The sequence below is a fragment of the Rhynchophorus ferrugineus genome, unplaced genomic scaffold (genome assembly GCF_030347505.1).
Source record: "Rhynchophorus ferrugineus isolate W39M unplaced genomic scaffold, kcgeb_rfMv2 rfM1, whole genome shotgun sequence".
Classification (NCBI taxonomy): domain Eukaryota; kingdom Metazoa; phylum Arthropoda; class Insecta; order Coleoptera; family Curculionidae; genus Rhynchophorus; species Rhynchophorus ferrugineus.
Genome location: NW_027472580.1, coordinates 5,699,055 through 5,726,326, shown reverse-complemented (window position 1 = coordinate 5,726,326; position 27,272 = coordinate 5,699,055). Strand labels below are relative to the sequence as shown.

At 31.9% G+C, this 27,272-nt stretch overlaps 2 protein-coding genes across 4 annotated transcripts in view; one reads left to right on the top strand and one right to left on the bottom strand.

The window, feature by feature from the left end:
* LOC143202962 (SH2 domain-containing protein 4A) overlaps positions 1-21,450 on the bottom strand; it is a 175,571-nt gene extending 154,121 nt beyond the window's left edge. The window contains exon 1 of one of the 3 annotated variants that reach the window (XM_076415029.1): positions 21,159-21,450. The gene's annotated coding sequence lies outside the window, so the exon portion shown is untranslated. The remainder of the gene's footprint in view (positions 1-21,158) is intronic. The other 2 variants (XM_076414996.1, XM_076415006.1) reach the window with 2 other exon arrangements.
* Positions 1-27,272, top strand: part of LOC143202927 (hexamerin 70a) — an 89,638-nt gene that overhangs the window by 375 nt on the left and 61,991 nt on the right. The window lies entirely within an intron of this gene.

The window sequence follows — 27,272 nt, the reverse complement described above, 5'->3', positions numbered from 1 at the left end:
TAGGGCGGAAGGCCAGAACGTTAAAAATCACTCGAATGAACTAATAGAACCAAAAATAGCGACTGAAATAGTCGATAGTAAAAAGTAGTCATATACTGAACAGTCGATAGTCGATTTCAGTCGATTGTTCCCAACACTAATTATTACTAAAAAACATACGAGACATTATTCAGGTATGGTCACAATCGATTGTGGGCAAATTTAAATTATTTGCAATGATACATCTGCAGAAATGCTGCACAAAACCATTTTTCATATGTGAAATATCAGATGAATAATCCAAATAAAATCGAAGCGCGCTAGAAAGTTCAAATGTTCAAAAATGCAGTCAAATGCAAATATGATGGTTAGGAAACGATGACGTCAATGTTTCGTAGCGCTTGTTTCTGATAAAATCTCAGTAATTTCACTTTTAATTTTAAACTAAATATACTTTTAATAAACACTCAGTCGGGCTGGATCCAGCCCACTTTTTAAATCTATTAATCCTACTTCACTAAATAATTTTAGAGATTCCTGATACTGTCACCATGCCTATTCTCACACACTTTTCTCGTGTTACGTTTAAACAAAAATAACCAAACACAAGCTCAAAGAAAACCATTAATTTCACTTTCCACGTTGCACGTAATACCAGCATGGAACAGTAGCCACGCAAACATCACGCTAAAGGTTATAGTGTAAGTTTTGAGAGAGTTTTAGCGCTTAGGGATCCTGTAATTTTGTCTAGACTGCCAATTAAAAGCCGGGTTCATTGCTGTGTCCGAGGAAATAAAATATTATTACAAATTATTAGTCACAAATTAAACTATTTTAGAAAAAATCAGTAAAAGTATTAGCTTTATTAAATATTTCGTCTAGTCATGCAAATGATCAACTAACGACAGAGAAAAGAAACGTCCTAATCGATATTCAATGCACGTAATATTCGGTGACAATATTGCACCGGAGAAGACGTGAAGGTTTTTGTTGAATAATTTCCAGTCGGTGGTAGCGTAAGTTCTCAAAGGCGATCGAAGCTCGCTAGAATGAATTACTATAAGACATAATGAGTAAGCAGATTATTTTCAGATACTAGCGGATAGTAACATTGCCAGGAAATGACAGTTTTGCTTTTTTAGATGTAATGCGTCATCGTTTTGTGGCTTTCGTACAAAAAATTATATAATACAATTACAATAACAAGATCAAATATCGGCGTGTTGAAGAAGCAAGCAAGAAAACAGCCTTGCTATAAAATTATGAGTAAATATTTTGTTTTGAAGTTATTCTTATTAGGAACATAATTATCTAATCTACTGAAGTTATTCTTATTAGGAACATAATTATCTAATCTACTGAATCCACGTATTGTTCTCTTTCTTCGTATATGGTATGAAATGTTAAAGGTGAACATATTAACTATGTTAATAATTTGTTTAATAATTATTTTACTTTGCTATAAACATTAATCGAAGTATGTTTTATCAATTTCTCCATCCCTATAGCAACATAATTATACTGTATAGAAAAAACAATGTGAGTTTGACCATCCAATCCATCCTTTTTCGTACTTCTTCATCAATTCAAAACTAACTTTCAAAACTAAACAAGTGGTAGTAAGAAGATGCTATTCCGGTACTACCTGAATCTTAGCAGCCCGTAATACACCACACCTTGCTGTTCCTACCATATGCGCAGGAAGGCCATGAATATTCCTGGTCAGTGTCGATATGGATGCCCCTCCTGGTCTAACCTATGACTTCTTGAGCTTGTGATTGTCGTAGCGAAAGTGCTTTTTTTGCAATACGCTACAAAAAAATTAAATTGCTGTGTTTAAACTCTTCGAAATAAGATTTTCATTCAATTGGTGTGGCACCCATTTTGCTTCTTTTTGCATATTTCGGTTGGTTGGTTCTTTACCACTAGACAAAAGTTATGAATATTGAAAATGTAATAGTATGCAAGTATACACTGGTTAACTCAATAATATTAAAATAGAAAATTGTTATTTTATCTAGAGAATTGTAAAAACCATCGAATATAATAGTTAGGTTAGGTTTTTAACAGTTGTATACATTGATATCTTGCAATGTCACCAATAGATCAAAAAACCCTCTGATCAAAAAACATAGACACTAATATAATTTTGTGCGAAAAAGAATTTGAGACATGTCATGTATGTTAATGGCTAATTAAGGACACAATTTGAATAAATTCTCGTTGTTTTTCAATCGCTATGTATAAAGAATTCCACATTACCTAACAATGAAACAACAACACTTTTGCAGACCACATTAAATAGTATCAGAGTTGTGTTTACAGCACTATGTAAGACAACAAGTCATGGGAAACCATGATGGTACACTTTAAATCAAGACAAGAAGCTAGAAAGTAATGAAATCAGCTCAAAAGGCTTTAGATGAAATATTATTATAAAATGTTGAACCTATAAGATACAAATTCACAAGAAAAGATCTAGTCTATAGAAAAAAAACATAACTGTTCCTATTCGCTAAATTTAGCTCCCTTTGACTTTTGACTTTTCTCAGCATCACAACAAACAAACAGCGCCACTCTTGTTATCTGGAAATACAATATCTGGTACGGGACAAGTTCAAAGAGAATATACTGAATGATGAAATATAATTGTAAAGTATTATTGTATTTTTTTTAAACTTACTACACAGTCTATCCCAAACAGGTGGTAAAAAAAACTTCTCCAGTATATATAATTTCTTTAAAAGTTGTGTAGTGTTATAAATACAGAGCTTGTTAAAAAGAAAAATATTATTAAAAAAAAATAGTTTATTCAATTTTTTATTTAAAATTGATCGGCTTTTCAGTAACTTCGGCGCGCATCTTATTTTCACAAAGAAAAATATATTTAACAGTTCTTAGTTTCTGTTTCAAATTAACGACCTAATAATACAGATGTATATTACTTAAAATATCAACAAATACTATTACTTTAATTAACGTTAAGGCAAACAACAAAAAGTTAATTTTTCTGCTAGAAAATTCATATATTTATTCATAATCATATTCATCATTCATAATTTTATATGTATATTTATATATTATTCAATATGATAACATTAATTAAATCTAAACAATAATACTGATATTAAAATAATCTAAACCAGAAAATAAATTCCTTATCAACTCAAGGAAAAATTTCACAATAAAATAATTTTAACCAAAGTCTTTCAATTTAGATTGATAAAAACAAATGAATCGATATTATATTTATAAGATGATAATATTGCAATCACCAGGACAGACTTCCGTTTAGTTTTATTGGGTCATTCTGCGTATAGAGACGATAATTATTATGCAAGCAGCATAGAAGTTCATGAATCAACTGTTTTCAGACGTTTACATGTAATGGGAAATATTCATGACCATCAAATTTTGCTGATGTAGTGTATTACGGGTTGCTAAAACCGAATAAAACTGTTACTGCAGATGTCTACCGAGGTCAGTTGGAAAAAATGATTGTTGTTGTAAAAAAAATACCAACAATAGCAAAGAACAAACACAAAGCCATATCGCATGATAAGACTCAGTCATACTTTACAAATTCTGCCACATAAGAAATTTACAGTTAAAGAAGTAAAAGAAACAATACTTAAAGAAATCAAAGTTAAAAAAGCTCCCGGTTTTAACCTAATTACTGGAAGAATCTTGAAAGAGCTCTCAGGAAAGTGCATCAAATTAAAGACTTAATTATTTTCCTAGCACTTGGAAAGTGGCTCAAATCATTAAGATTCTTAAACCTGGGAAAAAATCAGAAGATGTCTCCTCTTATCGTCCTATAAGCCTAAGTTACCTATCATCTCAAAACTTTTCGAAAAACTATACATTAAGAGATTAATATTAATCGCAGAAGAGAGAAATATTATTCCAGACCATCAATTTGGCTTCCGTAATAAATACGGAACAACAGAACAAATACGTAGAATAGTCAACCGAATTAACAAAAATTTAAACGATAAAAAATATTGCTCCGCTGCACTTCTCGATATTTTTCAGGCCTTCGACAAGGTGTGGCATACTGGACTGCATGTTAAATTGAAAAAGCTTTTGCCCCATACGCACTTTCAATTGTTGAAATCGTACCTATCAGACAGACATTTTATTGTCAAACAGGGTGACGAATAGACTGACCTATGGCCCATAAATTCGGATGTTCTGCAGGGCAGTGTTCTCGGCCCATTGTTATATCTTATATACACAGCTGACCTACGGACCTTACGAAACACTACTGTTTCAACATATGCTGACGATACAGCGGTTTCATCATCACACGAGGATCCAATATCAGCCACAAAAAACCTCCAACTTTATCTTAACAAAGTGGAATTGTGGTTGAAAACGTGGCGTATCAAAACAAATGAGACAAAATCTACCTATATGACATTCACCCTTTGCAGAAGAACATGTCTCTCAGTAAAATTGAATAATCATGAACTTCCGCACGCAGACAGCGTTAAATATCTGGGAATGTATTTTGATCGACGTCTGACTTGGGAAAAACATATAGTGACAAAACGCAAACAGCTTGGGCTTAAACTAAACCAAATGTATTGGCTAATAGGGCGTAAATCTAAATTATCATTAGATAACAAGGTTTTTCTGTATAAGCCAATACTTAGGCCCATCTGGACCTATGATATTGAACTGTGGGGTACTACTAGCAAATCTAACATAATATATATAGCGTTGCGAGTCATCGTCGATGCCCCATATTACGTGTCCAACAAACTGGTTCAACGCGATATCCCCACAGAACTCATAATGAGTCTGATTCGAAGTGTTAGTGCGAGGTACTCTGAAAGACTATTAGTGCATCCTAATGCACTAGCCAGACAGTTATATGTGCGCGATGACAGTGAAGTGCGTAGACTCAAACGCAAACTACCATACGAACTGGTTAATAGACACATAGAGTGAAATTTAATAATTTCTAGAATAAGTTGGAATAGTATTAGAATAAGTTAGGATAGGCTTTAAAATAAGTTAGAATAGTATCTAGAATAAGATTTACAGTATAAATTGTACAGCAGATCACTTACTGAAGTGATCTTCTACATGTTAGGATGGTTATATTATATAACAGAAATCAACCAATAATACTTATTGAGAGACTATACAAATACTTTGTCGCAGCTGGAATTCTCGCCAGATGATGCTCTTTCTGATTGCCATTGAGCTCTGATTTAGCACATCATCGATGATTTGTTTGTTACCGAGCCAACATTATTATCAGAAAGATAAGGAAAATTTGGAATGTTATACACTGAAAAATTCCTAACTGAGAAAATAATGATAATACATGCAAAAACTTAATTCTTATAAAAGAATAGCTTATGCCATGAAGATGAGGACTCTTTAAAAGATATATCACTTTTATCAATCTCTTTTCTAGTACGAGGCATCAATAATAATGGCTTCATATTGTAGACGATAATAAAGATAAAACTATCTGATACCTATCTAAACCTATTTATCTATTTACAATATTATTTTAACTACTACCAACTACTTTGAAATCGATGTCGAACGCACACAGTTACATTAATTTACATTTGTTTTGTTGGTAATTTAATTTTTTGTATATGTCACAAAATTATATTATTATTTTTGTATTTGAGCTCGACATCGACTTCAAACTGATCAGTTGATAGCTTAGCTTAGTAGGTATTAAGCTAAATTGTGTGTATATAGTAGAATATAAAATACGTGAGTTAGATAGGTTAAATAAGATTTTTGATTAATTTATTTAGTTATTACGAGGATTATTATGTACATATTTTATTATAAAATATATTTTTTGTGTTAAAAATCTAAGTTGTCTAAGTCGGTTCATTTTCTTTGTTAAAAATATTTTATTTTTCTCTTTTTAGTGTTACATATTTACTCATTAAATTACGCAGTTATTTTATTTAATATTACAATGAGTAGACTAAGTAAAGGTGCAGCCCGCATGAGAAAAATAGGAATAAAGAAACAATGATTGAAAATAAGGAGCGCTACAGGCCCCGAGGTCCGCTCTACGTAGCCTACTTTGTACGTGCCTTTGAAATTTGAGCGTTTCACCTGATTTTCCCCTTCCTCCCAACAGATCCTGATGTGGTTGGAACCGCCTCGGATGGACACTCTTTCGAATAAAAAAATAATTTTCAAAATCGGCCCGCAATTGACGGAGAAATCGGCGAATATACATTAAAAATATATATATATATATATATATATATATATATATATATATATATATATATAGATATATATATATATATATATATATATATAGCCGAACATAGAACCTCCTTCCTCCTTCTTTTTAGAAGTCATTTGAAAATATAAATCCATTTAATTTGTGTACAGAAACTTATGGTAGAATCCCTAGTATTCAGCCAGCTGCTAAAAATAAAATTCCTGTTGATTTAAATTATAAAAAATTAGCCGTAATATAATATGCCTAATCTTTATTTGCAAAAATTCCAAAACCGTTTACAATATATTCTTCATATCAACTTAACGTGTTACTAATAAGGTACCCAAATAAAACAACGCAAAAACTCTCTCGACACGAGGGTGTGGTTCTTTCGTTCCCAGCGTATTTCGATTTCTTTGTTTGGGCGCTTCCACATGACAAATAGACTCTTTCACGGTTCAGCAACAATATAACCATAAAATCTTAACAGCCAGCGTATAAAAAATCGAATTTAGTTTGACCTTGAATTACGAATCCAATTATTTATAGTGATTTACTATAATTAAATATAAATAATGTGTAACCAAAAACATAAGAGATTGAAAATATTTAATACAAAATAATTAAAATGTATATAAAAACGAAAATATAATATAAATATATATAAAACAGGTTATATTTCATTTTTTATGGTTTATTTTAAAATCATCATTAATAATGAATAGAATGTAGGCGAAGATTATTTCCTTCTTTCAAGTCATTCAATAAATTGGTACTGCGTCATCTTCGTTAATATACTGATTTATATATAGTTATTTTTAAGTAAAAAACGTTCAACTTTCATCGGTAGATTTTTTATTTTAAAAAGCATATGACACACATATAAAAACTAGTTATCCGCTATCAAGTTATTTTTTCTTCGTATTATTCATATTAAGTCCAGATCTAAACTTAATGAGTGTTTACTGAGTGTATTCCTACTGGTGTACTCCATATATAACGGCATAATTAATTAATACATAATACATACAAAATTAATAGTTAAGGAATAATATTCATACATGGCTTAACCATACTAATTAAAAGGATTTTTGTGTCTGCAATCTCCTGGTAGGTTTACTGTTGTTGAGCAGTTGTAGTTCTTCGACGTTTTTAGGTTTAGTTGATGTTTTCCCTCAAACCATTTTATTTCTTCGCTAACCACTGATACCCTTATGCCTTTGTGGATGTCCTCATTTCTAGTATACCCTATACCCTAATATCATGTGTATATTGGATTCCTCAGTAACTTATAGTTGCCCACTGTATATCCATACAAGCTTCAAAATTTGTTTATATAATAATAATTTCTTGTGGAGAGATAATTCGGAATGTTCTTTAAGCCAATCACCTTATTTTTTGAACCTCATGCAACTTCTACTCGTTTTTTTATTAATATGCTATATTGGATGGATGATAAAAGCATCTTGTTTTTATCGCAACTTAATAAAGTAATATACTTCTCCAATTAGTCTAATTAATATTACTGAGTTCAAAATTAGAATTGGCTAGTGAGGAAATCAAAACACAACACTTCTGATTCAATGGCCTCTCCATCCTAGCTGATGAAGTTCGATCCGTTTGATAGATCTCTTTCGGCGAATAAATATAAAGAATTTTCACGAAAAAAATATCACATAAGCATTTTCGTAATATTTTTTCTGTTTCTTAAAACATTATTTATCATTTAAATCATATTCACAATCAATATTTGTTCATATCCAAGAAAACTCTGTGTCTGTTGTATACTTCTAATATTCCAACAACAAATGACGGATACTGACATACATAGATACAGTTACTGATAGATAAGAGTGTAAAATCCTACAAAGTTTATTTCTAGTCACTACAGCAACCAATCTGATCAAGAATATCTTTTGAAATATTATTCAGATAGATTTCAATCACTAGTAAATAAAGAACTCCAAAGAAGATCTCTTCATCATTATTATGAACAACCTATAACCGTCTTCAACTTAACAATATAGAAATTATAACTCTGTCTATATTTCGATCTATATAATTCAAAATATTTTAATATTATCAACGAAATAATGTCGTAAATTGTGCATGCATTAAAACAAATAACTCATAACTATAAAACTGAGAATATGTAATTTTCAAGCATTCTAACATATATTTTACGAATGTTAATTATCATAAACGTTAACCATGACATATTTTTACCAGAATTTTTACCATTTAACACACATTCCCGTCTCACCGCATATCGTGAATTTCCTAGAACGAAACATTGTGTTTTACTGCAGCTATTGCTTAACCTATTTTGGGTTGCTCTTTACGCTTGTGGTATTAGCAACGAACCATTCTTAAAGAGTCACGATTTTTATACGATTTAAGGCAACTTTCTCCGATACGTATTCACAGAATTCATTTTCTGTTTCATAATATCAACTACGGGAGTTTCGACCGTTGAATACTGTCGTCACGAGATCATTATTCACGTTATTCGGATTACAGTGATAAATATCGAAATATTTCATTTTAAGAGGTAATATTACCACTCACAACTAAAAAATGATCTGACAGTGTTTATATTGTTTGATAATGAGATTTGATTAATAACGAATATCAGTATGTAGTTGACTTTTTACCTTACCGATCGGAATTAGGATTGTGGTAGTCTAATATTCACGAAAAAATAAAAGTAACGTTATATTAAAGGTATATCGGAATGAATTTTGATGCAAAACTTCGCTGGAGGGAACATGTAAAGAAAAAGAAAGAACTGGAGTTAAAATATATGAAAATGTATTTTCTAATGTATTGGTTAAATGGGACAAATTCACAATTATCAGTACATAATAAATTGCTATTATATAAGCTACTAGTGAAACATATATGGTCATACGGAATTGAATTATTGGAAAATGTCCTGCGAAAAGTAATATAAGTACAATACTAATTTTCCATAACGAAATCCTGAGAAGTTTTGTAGAGGCACCCAGTTACCTCAGGACTGATTACTCACACCGAGACCTTCAGATACCGACAGTCACTCAGGAAATCCCAATTCTCATATCAATATCGAAGTGTGACAACTCTTGGATAACACAGAAACAGGACACAACTAAAAGACTCAAACCATTTGATCTTGTGTAAATGTGAAAGTCAGCAGTGTTAATACATAAAAATTAATACACTTGGCACTAAGCTAGGGCTAATTATTCACTAAAACCGAGATTTTTTCTTGAAAGTATGGGTTCAGTTAATGATGAACATAAAAACATTATATCCAGAATGTCACCTTTAAAGCTATTCGAAAAAATGTCCAAAGAAGATAAGATCCTACTATAGTTGCAGATTATAGTTGAAAGCTTGTAGGAGGTACTTTTGATTTTCAATAAAAAATAAAAGAACACTACATCATATTTCAAACAAAATTTAGAAAAAATGGAAAGTTAGCTAGTCTCTAAGAATGTCATGAATTAAGACTTGCCTTTGTATCTTTAGGAACTTTTTTTATTATTTAATTAATACATTGTTTATAGTCGTTTCCGTCTAACCTACAATTTGTCTTTATAACATAAATCTATATACTTAGATACTAGGAGGACCCATCGGCCCTAAATTAGTCCCTGGTGAAATAATGTTTATACATGCCACTGCTGAATTTTTTTAATATATGCACCTCATTACACAACACTACACAAGATCAGATGGTTTGATTCTTTTGAGTCTGCGTCCTGTTCTAGTGGTATCCAAAAGTTGCAATATTTCAGTATTCGTATGAGAATGGAGTCTTTCCTCATACCCCCTTGCAATTCTCTTGATTTCTTGACTGACTGTGGGTATCTGAAGGTCTCGATGTAGGTAATCAGTCCTATAGCATTTGGGTTTGCAGAACATCTCCATAATTGAACTCCGTATGTCCTTACAGGTTTCAATGTTTGCTTATATAATAGCAATTTATTATGTACTGATAATTGTGATTTTCTTCCAATTAGCCAGTACATTTTCCTATATTTCAATTCCAGTTCTTTTCTTTTCTTCTTTATATGTTCCATCCAGCGAAGTTTTGCATCGAAATTCATTCCGAGATATTTAGCGTTGTTGGTATATGGAATGATAGTGTTATTTAATGTTATTGGTGCTTTACGGTCTGTTTATAGGTGAACTGTACATGTACAGATTTAGTTTCATTAATTCTTATTTTCCAAGCTTGTGTCCAATTATTTATATTGTCACTTGCCTGTTGTAATTTTCGTGAGGCTTCTTCACTTTTGTCTCCGACAGCTATAATCGCAGTATCATCAGCAAATGTATTTGTGGTATATCACAAGTGTAAAGTAGATAAAGCATTGGTCCCAGTGCACTTCCTTGTGGTACACCTGCTTTATCTTCTTTTATTGTAGAGTAAGCTTCTTCTTGTTTGACTCTAAACATTCTGGTTGTAATGTATGATTTTAATAGTTCGGTGTGTTGTTTTGGTAGCATTTTCTGTAGTTTATGAACAAGGCCTTCATGCCAAACCTTATCGAAGGCTTGTGCTGCATCTAAGAATACAGCTGAGCATACTTTTTGACTTTTGTAGGCTTTTTCAATAACATCTGTTATTATGTGGACTGGTCAGTTGTTGAGTGTTTGTTAATAAACCCAAACTGGTGTGTTGGTATTAGGTTTTTTCTCTCTATGATCGGTTTTATTCTTTTCGACAGGAATTTTTCAAAAACCTTAGATATTACTGACAGCAGTGATATAGGTGTCTTTAGGAACTGATATATCATTCAATTACAATAAGAGCAAAACCAAAAATCGCATAGTACAAGCTTTAGTAAGATCTAAATTTGAAAATATTTTGACTACTTATCTGTTGACGTTGTTAGTACTCAAAACATGAGAAAACAAACTAATCAAAATACTGACTACTAGTTTTTGGCTGAGTAATACAGTGGTTCCAATTTTCTTTCATTTTAACATTTCTTCATATGAAGCTCAAAGCTACCATACAAAAAATAATTTTGCCAACCGTTTTGGGATAAAATCGTATGGTTATAGGTTGTAGCAATTCATAATGTACATTCTTTTGAACTTACTGGCTGATTTTACTAATGCTTTGCCAATTATTAATAAACTATATTTAATTAATGGCCATCAATTCTAATGGTCTACATGAACTGTTATCAATAAATTTAGTCACATAATAATCAGTGGCAATGTTTGCTCGGCATAGTATGTTTTTATTTTCTTTTTTTCTACAATCCAATCTCATCCTTCCTCCTTGCCCTTGAATCAGCTGCCTACAAGAAAAAAACAACTAGTTTTCAAGTTAACTAAAAGCAAGAACATAACAAAGTGATTTTGTAACATGGCAATTTTTGAATGAAATGCGCTAAAACCTAAATTTTTTTATAACATCTTTATTAGATACGCTTAGTACAATCTTAATTTACAATTAATTTATTACTACTTTTCCTGTGTACTTGGATTAATTAACGAGCAAGACGAGTGCGAGAAAATACATCAATATGTATTCCTCAATTATAAAATTATAATTATTTATTAATTATTAACTTATAGCTATAGTTTAGACCAAATGTATACACTTTATATAAGTTCGTATGGTTTTGTTCGCTTCAATCTCCTGACATCCTGCGCGATGTCCAGCAGTTGTATTGCTTCCACGTTAGTATGATTTAGTAATCTTCTTTCGTTTTTCAAGGCGAAATCTTGGATTGGAAATCCAAGGCGAAATCTTGGAAAATTTCCAGGTCATCGTGCAGTTCTTCATTGGTTACATAGCCATAGGCATTGGTAATCAATCGAAGAACCTTGTTTTGACAACGTTGTATGACTAGTTGATTTGAATGTTTAATGCAACCCCATATTTGCACCCCATAGGTCCAAATTGGCTTTATAATTGTATTATAGAACAACTTCTTTGTTTTTAGATCAAGTTGAGAGTATTTTCCGACTAACCAGTATAGTTGTTTTATTTTGGCTCTAATGTGTTTTGCTTTTTGTCTAACGTGATGCTTCTAATTTAATCTACTGTCAAGATGTATTCCAAGGTATTTAGCTGATTCTACTTGAGGAATCGGGCATCCATTGAGTGATGTAATTAAGTTTTTAATATTTCGCCTCAATGCAAAATAAACGTGGACAGATTTGGAGCTACTAAATTGAATTTTCCAATCTTTCGTCTATTTGTAGATTTTGTTGACTACCACTTACACTTTTTCTCTTGCCCTAGGCAGAGATATATATTTTGCCATAATAATTGTGTTGTCAGCAAAAGTTCCAAGTAGTATTTCTTTTGTTGTTGGAATGTCAGCAGTGTAGAGCAGATACAGTTTAATATAGCCGAAATAGTTTAAATGTCGAGGACGCCATTTCGCGCGATACTCTAAATTTTTTTCCGAATAAATATAACTCCAGCAATTGACAATAGTTATGCGATAACAATTTGCTCATCTTACAGATTAATCCCAAATGGCAAACCCGGTCAAAACTTGTGAAACACCCAGGAATGTCGCAGGGCAGTATTTCTTTTCCTCAAACGTTCTTTCAATAGCCGCAGTTACTCTGTGCTCTTGATCGATTGTTGAATGGTGATTTCGAAAACCAAACTGGAAATCTGATATTGTTACCAAATGTTTAACACGTTTAAATATTAGTTTCTCAAATAGCTTTGGTATTGCAGGTAGTAGCGAAATAGGCCTGTAAGATTCGGCTTGTTCTGCACGTTTGTCAGGTAAGACCTACATGAATTATGTTATTATACATTATATATTATTAATATTACATTTTATAATACTATTTATGGGTTATAAAATGACGAACAAAGAACTTTCCTCACTCCTGAAACTTTTGAAAAGCCCCAAAAGTCTTGTTTTTCTGAATTTAAATCTTACCAGTATGATGGAAAAACATAAAACGTGATTATATGCAATATTTAACTCCAAATTTGGACAATAATAGTGTAAACAACTATTTGCTAGAAATGTTTAATTCACCAAAAATCCTTTTAAATTAATGCATTTAATGATTTTTATATTTTTTCAACTATGTAATATACTTTAGACATATTATTTAGATATTTTATATAATATCTATTAATTTTTAATATATTTTAATATATAATTTTCAAATCATCTGGATTCGATTAATATTATTATATATAAGCTACATTTCACATTATGAAACAACGATATTATTTCTAATGGCATTGAGACAAATCGAGACAACAGAAATCTTTGAAATGTCAACGAACCTTTATCGTTAACATATTAACAAACTATTTTTTACATGTTTTTCTTTTTAGTATTATCAGCAATTGCATTAGAGACTTCCTGTTACGTAGACATGTGTTGGGTGTTTATATGTGTAAATCAATTAAGCTTGAAGGGTTAATTGTTATTGTATAATTTACTATTTTAGGTATCAATGTCTTATCATTATCATATTAGTCTTATCATTATTATGTTAAAATTATCAGTCAAAAATTTATTTGTGAGCTTTTTATTCGTATCGTTGTTTAACTTCTTTCATGTATTAATGCATAACTTAGAAAAATATTTTATTATCTACTATGGCTTTACCCCGTTAAGTCATCTTATCCTTGTATATCCAGCAGTTAGATGCACCTTAAAATAACATCACAACTCTATTTTCTATTTGCTGTAGATTATTTTAAAAAAGAAGAGAAAAGAGTTAAATTAACGGTGGTTGATTTTAGAATTATTTCTATATTACTATTTTTTTGTACCTCAACAATTTGATGTCCGTATATACATAAGGACTTTTGAATATATTCAATTATTATTAATCATTATATATGTATTATTATAACAATAAAATGGGCAAAATAAGTAAAAGTAAGTTAAAATTTTCATGTTTCAAAAATTCCAATGTTGAATTTACCTTGATTTTTAGAGAATCAAATCTTCTTGTGGGATAAAGAAATAATCAAGCCTCCTAAACATGTTTAACAATCAGTGAATATCTAAAGCATGCCAATAGATGTTAATTTTGCTAATATTAGGTGGTTTGGTCAGCGATATCTATTGAAGAAAATGAAAAAGCAACCTAATCTATTAATTGCACACTGTATTTAAGGTATTTAATTCGATAAGGATTAATGCCGTATTGCTTAAAATAGCTTCGTAAATAAGCCATTTTCTCACGTAAAAAGTAAACAATAAAAATGGTTAATGTGGGTTATCCCTAAAAGATAAACATATACCATCGCGGACTTTTTTGTAGACCTTTTTATGGTGTACAATACTGTAGTACATTAATTTGATCTAACTCGTAGGGTTAGGCAGCGTTTTTGCTAATTGCTAAATAAGCCTAAAGAAATAGGTTAATTTACGACATCACGTTAGAAACCTCTAAAATTAGCAATGTTGCCTTAGTATATTATGCATGTATTATACATATAAACCTTACTCTTGAATCACTCTATCTATTGAAAAAAACCGCATCAAAATCCGTTGCGTAATTTTAAAGATTTAAGCGCACATAGGGATATAGGGACAGAAAAGGCGACTTTGTTTTATACTATGTAGTGATATGAGTGTATACAGAGGCTAATCAAGAATTAATCAAAATTGCATTTTGTATATTCATTACTTTTCTTATTTGCTTTGAAGAAATATGCTGGCGAAACCCACCAAACACTATTAGAAATGTATGATGATATTGCTCCAATATATACTGATAATTATCAGTTTTAGTCCCAACGATATACAAGTGACAAATTCGATATCAATAACAAAGAATGGCCTGGATATTTAGTCCTCCAGCTCGAAAGCAATGAACTGCGAACCTTATCCGACGAAAACCCAGCTCAAACTCTCCAAGAACTGTGTAGCTCTCCAAGTGTAGTTTGAGGGGTAATGAAAAGTGGATTTACTACGACAATCCAAAGCGCCAAGAGTCATGGATTAGTCCAGAAGAGAAATATATATCGACACCCAAACGGAATATTCATAGCCATAAATTCCTGCTGTGTATATAATGATATTAGCAAGGTGTAGTAAATTACGAACTGATTAAATCGAATGGAATGGAATTAAACCGTGGAAATGTTACAAGGGGGTAGAGAAAAGAAAAGAAACCGAGACGTCGTCTTGGTGGTGTTTTATATATGGGAACCTCATGGTACCAACGCACCAGCGTTGCTAACCTTTGAACTTGCTGTAGGTGAATGCGTGGTGGCCTAAAGGGTCGTAGCGGTCGCTATAATAAATATATCGAGGTCAATTGAACAAATTGAACTACGTACAGTTACAAAAAATGACGTATAAAACAGAACGGTCATCCTGTTCATCACAACATTGCAAATTTTGTGAAGGTTGTTGATATTGACTGATGATGGGAAACAAACCAACTGAGAATGTACATATGTAAACAAATGTTCGTTCAACAACCAATAATCAAATTTGGATGCTTCTTTATAATGGCACAGATCATTTTATGATAACCTTCACGCCATAACCTACGTTACATAGAACCAATATTTTCTATTCAATAGTACTTAGCAACCTTATTTCATATTTTTTAAAGCGAAATCTTGGATCAATCTATTTGATTTCGAGGTCAACTAGTAATTCTTCATTGGTTATGTAGCTTTGTTTTGGGTATGTTGAATTACTAGTTAGATTGATGTTTTAGCGCAACCCTATATTTACACCATATAGGTCCAAATTGGCTTTATGATTGATTAATAAAGCAATATCTTTGATTTTAGGCCAAGTTGAGAGTATCTTCCGACTAACAAGAATAGTTGCTTGACTTTGAGTCTAATCTGCTCTGCTTTTTATTTAACATGATTCCAACATGTTTCTAATTTAACCTACCATCGAGATGGATGCCGAGGTATCTAGCTAATTCTGCTTGAGGAATCCAGCATTCATTAAGTGATATAATTAGGTATTTTTTATTTTATTGGAGCTATTAAACTGTATTTTCCAGTTTCTAGTCTATTTCTAGACCTTGTTGACTACTACTTGTGCTTCTTCTACAGCTTTAGGCAGAAATATATATTTTACCATGATGCAAATGTTCCAACTACTGTTTCTTTTGTTTTTAGAATAATTTTTCGCAGATAACTAGATTATCAAAAATGGTAGCTTGACCCTCGTACAATAGCGTCAAAAACAATATTCTATATAAGAAACGGGATATGACAACACAAAACAATATCAACCGTACACGAAAAAATTAATCTTTCTTGATTAATTGTACGAAAACCTTCCGAGTACTTCAAAACAATAAATAATAAAACACTTCCATTATTTTAGCTGATTATGAATGCGACTTAAATCCGAATTCTTCGAACAATACTTATCAACATTCAAAAAAGGACTGGACGATTATGTGAATATATGTATATTTAGTATTGGAAGACGTGCCAGGCAGACTGAGTGCAATGAACTTAATATGAAAAAATCTTTTTTTAAATTACACAGTACAATATGTGGTATTAAGATACATTAATTCAGATATAGTTCTACTGAAACCACTTGAAAAAAGAAAGATATATCTGAGGTTATCCATATAATTGTTGAATCTATATACAATAGGCTACAGAGAAGTGAACAAGATGAAAAATTGAAGAACAAAAAAACGACTTAAAAAAATAAATAAGACAGCAATAAGACTTTTATATTATATATATTTATATATAACTTAGACTTTTACCACAAAAAAAAACGTTTCAAAATAAAATATGTACGTAATAATCATTTTAGTAAGTTTCTTATTTATTTTTTGATATTTTATTTTTCTCTTTTTAGTATTAAATCTTTACTAAATAAATTACGCAGTTATTTCATTAAGTATTACAATGAGTAGATCAAGTAAAGGTGCAGCCCGTATGAGGAAAAATAGGCATAAAGAAAGAATGATTGAAAATAAGGAACGCTTCAGGTTCCGGGGTTCTCTACCTAACCCAGGTGATTTGACAAATGTTCTAATCAATCCAGAACAATACCAAAAAGTCCGTCGGGAACCGAACCCGCGCCCTCCACGTGTGAGCTGTATGCTCTAACCGCTACTCCATAGAAGCAGTCGCCTGCAATATTTCTACAGCTTCACGTATGTTATGGTTAGTGCTTAAAAAGCAAACTAAAAGGCTTTTGCTTTTATCACCAGCTTACCTAAGTAGCTTCAAAGTATACACTCAGTTGTCTGTACTACCCCATAATATTCAAAGAAATATACTCTAACTCCTAATCGTTAAGGAGTTGTGTCTTCCATCACATCAGCTCAGCAATAACTTTATAGACAAATATCTGATTATTTTAGATAAAAAAATATGTGAAAACATTGTGTGCGCTCTTAAAATTTGAGGGTTTCGCTCAATTTCCTTGGCCATCAGATCTTGGTTCATTGGTCATTGACTTGGTTCCAATGAGAAATACCTCGGAAGTACACTCTTTCGATAAAAACAGACTTTTGGGCAGAAAATCGGTCCACAATTGACGGAGAAATCGGTGAATATACATAAAAAATATAGAGTCGAACACAGAACCTCCTCCTTTTTTTTGAAGTCGATTAAATATGAGTAACGTTTTACATGCCCTTTTCGTTGAGAAATCAATTTAGCTAAATATATTGGTCCTCTCAGAAAAACGATTAATCACAATGCAATTAGAATTATCAATAGTTTAAGACAATTAATGAAATTGACAGTTGAAAAACTTAACTCAACATAAAATCAAACCTGTGTTAATAGAGACTTTATGTTGCTTAAATTTACTAATATACCTTTCTTCTTCACTAAATACTCGTAAGTTATCTAATAGCAAATATATTTTTGGCATACTCCAAATATATACAATATTGTCTGCAACAGTGTCAGTAACTATTCCTTATCAAACTACATACTCTTATCAAATGTCTTGTACAATGCTTACACATCATATTTTTTAACAACTAACAGGTCAATTGAAAATTCCCCAGACTGACACATAGATGGCGCTACTAGAATTAAATCCATATGTTTTTTAGTTAGCACTAACCTTTAAAAGATGCGTGTATAAATTTGAAAACTGTCGGATCATTAGTTTCTGAATTATATCATTTTGAATGAAGCAACTTTTGTTATTGACTTTTATTTAGACGTGGTGAAATGAGCACCGAAGACGGTGAACCCAGTGGACGCTCAAAAAAGGTTTTTTTTCGAATGAAGAGGTGATCGCCGAAACTGAAGCCTATTTTGAAGCAAAGGACAAATCGTACTACAAAAATGTTGTAACGACCTGTTACCCTATCAAACTTTGTTGATAACTAGTTACATTTTACATTCTCTGTCATTCTGTGATCTCTGAAATTTAAGTGTTTTGTCTCTCTTATAATATTTTTACTGATATTTTAATTTTAGTTACTTTATCAATAATATATAGTATGCTAACAGATTCTTACTGGAATTAATATATATTCATAAACTCAATTAGTCGTTTCAGCTTCACCATATATATGTTTTAATGTCTTCTATTATCAATAAAATACTAGTGTCAGATTTTCACAACCGTATATAAAGAATTATAATTAATAAGTCAGTAAAATATTACCGTAGAATTATCAAATAATAAACAACCACATATATATGATGTAAATTACCATCATATAGAACATATTGTTTTCTGTAGTCTATATATAATACCAATCATATATGGAAAATTTTAAAATATTTAGACAATATTACAGTAAATATGACGAAATTTAATAATTTGCGTCATATGATACAGCAGCAACAGCAACAATATGACAGGAAGTGTTGTGGTCATACTATGCAAGTGTTGTGGTTGAATGAAAGCAGATTTAAATTGTCTGTCAAACTTCCAACTAAAAAAAAGTTCAATTTTAAACATACAAGAGAAACATAGTGGTACTGAACAAATACATTTATTTTAACACATTTTCAAGTAAAAATTACTTATACTCCAAAAATAATCTACACGCTAAAACACCCAATTTTAATACAAGTATTTCTTTTCTCAATATATTTCTTTTAATTAATAAATATTATATGCTTATTTGTTAACATAAAATTGATTAAACATTCTGGTACTTTTACATAAATTAAATATATCCTTGGAATGTCTATTTGATTACATTTTATCATATTTTATCACACTACTTCATTCCAACAGTTTTTAAAACATTGAACATAAAAGAGGTTATAGATAGTTTTAGAAATGCCCACGCCTAAACAAACAAGTTCGTTGAAACAAAGTATTTGCTTGGTCATATTAACAGTAAATATTAAATATTTTAATTTTATTTCTCTATACCAAAGCAAAACTATTCGAGCTACGAAATTTAAGTATGTACTTCAGTCCAGAAAATTCAAAAAGAAACTCTTTTAGATGGTTGACATGAACAATTTCACAAATTATTTCTCTCCTTGAACGCTACTAATTTCTTGACATTCCCAATTCAATTCATCGCAAGAAACAATGCACAATACATATTTTCAAAATTGTATTATGTCAAAAAAGTATCGAGAATAAATAATTTGGAAAATCTAAAGATATTATCAAAGTTAACAAGTGTCCTCTGCTACTGCTGACACTAGTAATGTAATCAGTTTATTTGGAATGATTGATTTTGGCATTTCGATACGAGTGTATTGTAATTTTAACAATGGATGAAAATATACAAGATGTATTAAAAGATTTTTTTAATTGGCCATTAAAGTCGAGCAAACAGTAAAGGCAATAAGCTTCGATATGACCTAATAATCTAATAATTAGTAACATTTATATTTAGTGTTTTAAGGAATGAAATAATTTCTGATGATTTCCAAAAAAAAATGGAAAAAGGGTAACCTCCTACCGGCGTATAAGTTTATTAAAGACCTGTAATCTCAAAAATTTGTTAAGAAACTATACATCAAGAGGCTCGATGCAAAAATTGAAAATACTCATTGCTTGACTAACAACCTGTAACTTTTAACATTGCTTAATTATTTAACATTTCATGTTAGATATTTCTAACAAAACCAACCTTGGCCTATATTAATATAAAACAGCAAAGAAAAACGGTAGGACCAAGAAAACTGGTTTTGACTAACCAAATTCTTCTTCCTTTTAGGTAACGGTATGAACCAGTACTCAACTGAGTGGAATAGACGCTGTTGAGACATTTTAGCGATATGTCAGCCCCAGTCAGATGACAGACAGCTAGTAAACGATGTAGCTCTGTTTATATTCAATGCAGCACAACCAAATACGCAAAATATTTTTCTGTCTTTTACAACACTCATTCAACTATTTGTATTATGCATTTGAAACATCATTCGAGTATCATAAATATTACGAGAGACAAAATGCAGAGTAGATGAGACTCAAAATCAAAGAACTAAGTTCAAAAATATTGGTTTATCATTCAATTATAAAGCTTATATGGGTTCATAGGATGCAAAAATAGACTCCAACACGATACAGCACAATGGTGTTCTTTCATAGTTTCATCAAAAAGAAGCCTTAAAGCAGTTCTTTACAACGTCGGTGTTTATGTTTCCATTCATGCAGATCATTCCCTACACTTTAAAGAAACCTGGAACTGGTTCTTCGCATTCTTCTAAAATACTGCCTGAAAGGATCTTATGCATGACATGTATATAGGAATTGTAATAAGAAATAGTTGTCCATTGGGCAGATTATTTTTATTATTTAATCAAAGCATTATTGGAGTATCAAAGCAGAACAGATCAGACTCAAAATTAAAGAACCATAGTGATTGTTTTCAATGATACTGAGTTGAAATATTAGACAGATTTTTGAGCTTATGTTGGTACAAAGACACTTGCAGAAATAATAGAAACATAAACACGTTTTTTTTCAAGTCAGTATCTCATATTAAATATTTCTAACACAATCAACTTTAGCCTATATCGAAAGGGCAAAGAAAAAAGGTATGACCAGGAAAACTGGTTTTGACTAACCTTTTGGGAATTTCGTGGACCAGCGGACCCGCAAATTCTTGTCCCTTTTAGATAACGGTGCGACCCAGTACCCAATTGAGTCGAGTAGATTGAACTAAACCACTTAAACGTCGATCAACCGCGTGTTTAGACGATAGATCAGATGACAGTCAGCGCGTAAACCATGTGGTTTTGTTTATATCCACGACCCAGTGCAGAACGACTAAATACGCGGGCGCACTGACGAACATCCACGACACCAACTACCAACGCCACCGCTCTGACCGCGAGCTAATACCGACTGTCGCTTGTCTTCTCGGTACCGTGGCCTGCTTATTATTTTCGTCTTCTGAAGAGGGAGAGAATGGTCCGCGTAGTCGTCGATGGCAGCTGAAGAATTGACGGCCGCCTGCATTGAAGGTTAAAAGTTGTTCGCCGCAGGTCGTACCGGCCCGAAAAAATGTCGTTCCTGCAACCGTCGTAACCTTAAGTTCCATTTTCCTGTTTCGTTTCTCCGATCTTTCGCGGCATACATCTTTCACGAACGGTTATTTAAAAGAAGAACGGCAAATAGAAACGAATTTCGATCGATGATTAGTAAAGCCGTTGCAAAACAGACGGTTGGCTAAAAGGTTTTTTTCCCTCAATTGCGGATTACGCGGCCAGAAAATTGTGATTCTGTCGTCTGCTGTCAGGTCGAAATCGAATTAAATAGAACAAATTAAAATCATAATCAATTAAGTCGTTGAAGTGTTGTTAATTAAAATCGTCCAAACAATAAAATTTAAAAAATATGGACTGAAAAGATCCGATGACGTTTTGATGAAATAACATAGATGGTAGATTTAAAAATAGAAAATTTCAGCTTGGTAGCGCAGTGGTAAAGGCGAACGGTCCTCCTACTGTTGCGATTGTTTAAAATTTGTGAATGTTCTAGGCAAGAGTGTAAAATCCGACAAGAAAAATGATCCCAGTCACGCCAGTAACCAGGCTGGGTAAGACCGGATGTCTTCTGGGATGATTTCTAAAGTTGGTCACTCGCCAGTCGGTAGGCTTAATGCTGAGGACCGTGGTTCGGAGCCCACATTAAACTTTAGGCCCAGTCCAGATAAACCCATGGTGGTAAAAGGAGTCTTTAACATATATTTAAAAAAAATAGAAAATGCACCTGTAAATATTTAAAATGAGTCCTGTAAAAGTGTAACTTTTGGAAAAAACAAAAGGAAAACATCTAAATTTAAAAAAAATTAGCCTTTTACCAATAACTGTAATAATAATAATAATAATTAGCGTTGGAAACTATCGACTGAAATTGACTATCGACTGTTTAGTAATTGACTACTTTTTACTATTAACTGTTTTAGTCGCTATTTTTTGTTCGACTGATTTTATTACTTTTTACCAGTGACTTTCAGTCGACTGTTTTCAGTCGCTACTTTCGATCAGACTGGTTTTGTTCCTATTTACTATCGACTGTTTCAGTCGTGTACTTTTAATTACTATTTTTGGTTCTACTAGTTTCATTCGACTGATTTTTAACGTTCTGGCTCTGTCGTCCTAGCTGCGACCTTGACAAAAATGTACCCAATTTATGCTTACATAGATTTATATCTAATATATATAGTTTTATGATTTTTTTGGTAGTTTGTAAATAACAATATATTGTATACAAATATTTTCCAAGATTGTTAATGCAATAGAGTAAAATGATTAAAATTGTGAATGATAAATAGTAAAATACTTTTAACTGTTTTTATGGCAATAATAGGTAATATTTCAATTAGTCTCTCGATTTTTGTTAAAAAATATTTCCGTTCAATAATAAATAAAGCATTATTTTATTTAAAAAAGTTCTAGTAGTTATTGCGCGATCATTTTAAATTATGTCGTTAATTCGTTTTTTTTCTATGATATATATTTATATATTTCTAATGGTATATGTATTTCTATGGTATATTTCTAATTTTTATTTAGTATTTATGGTTATTGTACATCTTTAGCTTTTAGATTTTGTTTAAGTTCTATTGTGTTGTCTATATTTATTATACTATATAATTTGAAAATAGCTACTAAGATATTAAAATTCGATAAAATATTTGTGGGGTATTTTTCCATTCCATAAAAAAATTTCCATTCCATTTTACAGATCCACGGAACATTCAAATATAAAAGTAATTCTACTTCATTTAAAATGAAATTATTAATTGCATGTTAATAGTATTCAGTAATTATTTTTTATTTTTTAAAGTTAGTATATGAAGGAATTTGTACATCTTCCTCTCGCTTACACTACCGTTGGAAAATATAAGCACATATAAATGTAATTGCTCCAAGCAATTATCTCCGTCCTTTCCTCTCTCACAATTTATAAGGAAAGTGTTCGTACATCTTTGTCTGACATCACGAATAATACAAAGCAGTCCAACCGTGCATTTGTTTGTTGCTAGTTATGCTAGTTTTTTGACTATCGACTGTTTCGACTGTTTTCAGTCGATAGTTCCAAACGCTAATAATAATCCAATAGCTAGAAACAGGGTGCTATAGAGCAGGTATGTTAGGTTTTCTTTCTGATCATTTTGTCAAACTCACAAAGTTTTCCCATCTTTCGATCTTTTTTCGTATTCCTTCAGCATTTCGAAACCGTGTCCAAATTAATTCGTTACTACTGATCTGTGGCATTAATATACAAGCCAGACGAGTACGGGATTAATACATCGGTTATATATTTACCGAATTAATATAAAACTAAACTACTTAAACTGGCTATAAGCTACACTTATTCACTAAACAAGTTCGCATGGTTTCGTTCTTCTGATTTCATGCGTGTTGTCCAGTAGGTAAATCGCTTCCACGTAGATGTGATTTAGCAACCTAATTTCATGTTTCAAGGCAAAATCTTGGATCACTTCGTATACTCATTTGATTTCGAGGTCATCGTGAAGCTCCTCGTTGGTTACGTAGCGATAAGCATTGAAAATTAATCGTAGAACTTTTTTTTGGGTACGATCGATTATTAGTCGATTTGATGTTTTAGTGCAACCCCATATTTGAACACTATAGGTCCAAATTGATAAAGCCAACTGAGTGATAAACCAATCTTTGATTCTACGTCATGTTGAGAGCATCTTCCGACTAACCAGTACAATTACTTTGGTTTGAGTCTAATCTGCTCTGCTTTTTGTCTAAAATTATGTTGCCAATCCCACTTGAGAAATCGGACAACCGTTAAATGATGGACAATATATATGGACACAATACAAAATGGACAATATGGACAGATTTGGCGGTATTAAGCTGTATCTTTCAGTCTCATTAAGTCCATTTTTAGATCTTGTTGTTGTTTTAAACTTGTACTTTTGCTACAGTCTCAGACAGAGATACATATTTTACCATGATAACTGTATTGTCGGCAGACGTTTCAAGTACTGCTTCTTTTGTTGTTGGGACCTTAGCAGTATAGAGAAGATGGAGGAGTGATCCCAAGACACTACCCTGTGGAACTCCAGCCGAAATATGTTTAAGTGCTGAGATGAAGGCCAGACTTTAAGTTTTCTTTCGAATATATATGATTCCAGCAGTCGACAGTCATTCTGGATTAGCAATTTACACATTTTGTAGATTAATCCCAAATATCATACCCAGTCAAAAACTTGTGAGACGTCCAAGAACGTTGCAGGGTAGTATTTATTTTCTCTGAATGCTTTTTCCACGACCACTGTTACTCTGTACTCTTAGTCACTTATTGAGTGGTGATTTCGAAATCCAAACTGAAAAGGTGCTATTTCTATAAATAGGCTTGTTCTACCTGTTAGCAACCGTGACATGATTTAGTCTCAAACAGGCATCGAGTATATACGTCAACATGAATAGCTTTTAGTGACAGCTCTTTCAATATCCCAGATGAAATATCATCAATTCCAGGATCATATTTATTACTAGGTTTATACCAGGTAGTATTTATTTTCTTTGAAAGCTTTTTCCACGACCACTGTTACTCTGTACTCTTGGTCAATTATCGAGTGGTGATTTCGAAATCCAAACTGAAAAGGTGCTATTTCTATAAATAGGCTTGTTCTACCTGTTAGCAACCTTGACATGATTTAGTCTCAAACAGGCATCGAGTATATACGTCAACATGAATAGCTTTTAGTGACAGCTCTTTCAATATCCCAGATGAAATATCATCAATTCCAGGATCATATTTATTACTAGGTTTATACCAGGTAGTATTTATTTTCTTTGAAAGCTTTTTCCACGACCACTGTTACTCTGTACTCTTGGTCAATTATCGAGTGGTGATTTCGAAATCCAAACTGAAAAGGTGCTATTTCTATAAATAGGCTTGTTCTACCTGTTAGCAACCTTGACATGATTTAGTATCAAACAGGCATCGAGTATATACGTCAACATGAATAGCTTTTAGTGACAGCTCTTTCAATATCCCAGATGAAATATCATCAATTCCAGGATCATATTTATTACTAGGTTTATACCAGGTAGTATTTATTTTCTTTGAAAGCTTTTTCCACGACCACTGTTACTCTGTACTCTTGGTCAATTATCGAGTGGTGATTTCGAAATCCAAACTGAAAAGGTGCTATTTCTATAAATAGGCTTGTTCTACCTGTTAGCAACCTTGACATGATTTAGTCTCAAACAGGCATCGAGTATATACGTCAACATGAATAGCTTTTAGTGACAGCTCTTTCAATATCCCAGATGAAATATCATCAATTCCAGGATCATATTTATTACTAGGTTTATACCAGGTAGTATTTATTTTCTTTGAAAGCTTTTTCCACGACCACTGTTACTCTGTACTCTTGGTCAATTATCGAGTGGTGATTTCGAAATCCAAACTGAAAAGGTGCTATTTCTATAAATAGGCTTGTTCTACCTGTTAGCAACCGTGACATGATTTAGTCTCAAACAGGCATCGAGTATATACGTCAACATGAATAGCTTTTAGTGACAGCTCTTTCAATATCCCAGATGAAATATCATCAATTCCAGGATCATATTTATTACTAGGTTTATACCAGGTAGTATTTATTTTCTTTGAAAGCTTTTTCCACGACCACTGTTACTCTGTACTCTTGGTCAATTATCGAGTGGTGATTTCGAAATCCAAACTGAAAAGGTGCTATTTCTATAAATAGGCTTGTTCTACCTGTTAGCAACCTTGACATGATTTAGTCTCAAACAGGCATCGAGTATATACGTCAACATGAATAGCTTTTAGTGACAGCTCTTTCAATATCCCAGATGAAATATCATCAATTCCAGGATCATATTTATTACTAGGTTTATACCAGGTAGTATTTATTTTCTTTGAAAGCTTTTTCCACGACCACTGTTACTCTGTACTCTTGGTCAATTATCGAGTGGTGATTTCGAAATCCAAACTGAAAAGGTGCTATTTCTATAAATAGGCTTGTTCTACCTGTTAGCAACCTTGACATGATTTAGTCTCAAACAGGCATCGAGTATATACATCAACATGAATAGCTTTTAGTGACAGCTCTTTCAATATCAATTCCAGGACCATTTACCATATATATATCATACCATGATTCCATTTTTTGTGGCAACATCCATCCTGATAAACAGGATTTATATCTATTGTAGATTTTATATCATTTGGTTGGAATACGTTAGCTAAATGTTCTGCGAATAATTCAGCTTTTTCGTCATTTTTAATAGGCTCGGTACTCTAATAATCTTTTCTTTTATCTCTTAAATCACTGAGTTGTTTTCCATAGCGAGTAATCTTTGTCTCCTTCGGGACTTAATTCACTTACATTTTTGTCGAAGCAAATAACAACTGTTTATATTCTTTAATCCTTTGATTTGTCTGATTACTAATTCTATTTAAAAAATGTTTTATCTACAAAATTTCTGGTTCTATTGTGTTCTACTCACTCAGTCACTACTCTAATTCCTCAATTTACTCCATTTGTGTAATTTACCTCATATTCTAAACTTATCCCAGTTACTAAATTTGTTAGTAATACTTTTTTTCAGAATTGTCGCGCCGGAAAGAAAAGTGTGATCAGATGTTAGTTTGAACGAGCTCTCGACGTATTGTTGGAACTATTGAAAAGTTATGGCAAGTAAAGTTATGGATAAAAAAAA